At 35.1% G+C, this 1,291-nt stretch overlaps 1 non-coding gene across 1 annotated transcript; it reads left to right on the forward strand.

Annotated features, from left to right (window-relative positions):
* Nucleotides 1–417: 417 nt before the first annotated feature.
* Nucleotides 418–524, forward strand: LOC116576858. The gene has a single exon (XR_004280317.1). It is a non-coding gene; the product is annotated as a U6 spliceosomal RNA (small nuclear RNA).
* The last annotated feature ends 767 nt before the right edge of the window (nt 525–1,291 follow it).

Below are 1,291 nucleotides of genomic sequence, written 5' to 3' on the forward strand. Positions count from 1 at the left end.
TGTAGCTGAGGACATTTATTATGTGAGGCAGGAATAGCCACAGATGATCAGGCATTGCAGTAGTGAGAGTTTTTCCAGGCAGTCCAGAAAATATTTATTCCTCATCTAGAATTGTGCAAGACTTAAAGCAAGACAAAGAAAAGCTACTCTCTTGTAGAGGAGGAGTAGGCATTTGATGAATGATAAGGTAAGTCACATGGCCCATTAGCCTATATTGCCAGTATCCGTGCAGCGGCAAGTAAGAGGTTGAATTAGGAGCAGAAGAGTTCTGGAAATAGACACGGTGCTTCTGCATGACCTGATGGAGTAGCTGCCCTCAGACAGAGGAGAGTAGCAGCACAGTACAGTTTCAATACTAGCGGGCTTTTTTTTTCCCTCAAAGACTGACTTCATTATTTCGTTCAAAATATATGATGAGTGCTCGCTTCGGCAGCACATATACTAAAATTGGAACGATACAGAGAAGATTAGCATGGCCCCTGCGCAAGGATGACACGCAAATTCGTGAAGCGTTCCATATTTTAAAAAAAAACAAAAAACAAAAAAACAAAATATATGATGAATTTGAGATGATTCACTGATATACAAATATTAGGATTAAAATTTGTGTCAAATAAATGTTAACTTTAAAGAAATAATTTGCTTTGTAAAAATTTTCTAGCATGGCTTTATTCTATTTGGTGAAGCAGAATTTACATAATGTGAGATATACAAATCTAAGCATGAATTTTACTGAATTTTGGTAAACATACACAACATCACAGTCAATGTATAGAACATTTTTATCACCCACAAAATTCTCTCAAGCCAAGTCTAGTCAGTTCCCATGCCCAAATAGCAACCAGCAACCTGATTCCATCATGAAAGCTTGTCTTGCCTGTTCTTGAGTATTATATAAATGGAATTGAACACTAGGAACACTCTTCTTTCTGGCTTCTTCTACACAAGACAGTATTTTAATATTTATCCATTTTGTGTGTTTCAGTAGTTTATATTTTTAGTAATTAGTAGTATTCCCTTATGTGGATAAATTAAAATACATTTATTCTCTTGCTTAGGGACATTGAGATTTTTTCTAATTTTTGGTTATTGTGGTTAAAGCTGCTGTAAATATTCTTATACAAGTCTTTTTTGTGGGCATATGTTTTCATTTATTTTGGTTACATATATAACAATGAAATTGTTAGGTGTAGGTGTATGCATATTTAAATTTGTAAGGAACCGGCAAACTTTTCTCCTGAAGTGATTGACTGTTTTGTACTTCTGGCAGCAACAGTGCAGGAGAATTCCA

The sequence above is a fragment of the Mustela erminea genome, chromosome 17, assembly GCF_009829155.1.
Source record: "Mustela erminea isolate mMusErm1 chromosome 17, mMusErm1.Pri, whole genome shotgun sequence".
Lineage (NCBI taxonomy): Eukaryota > Metazoa > Chordata > Mammalia > Carnivora > Mustelidae > Mustela > Mustela erminea.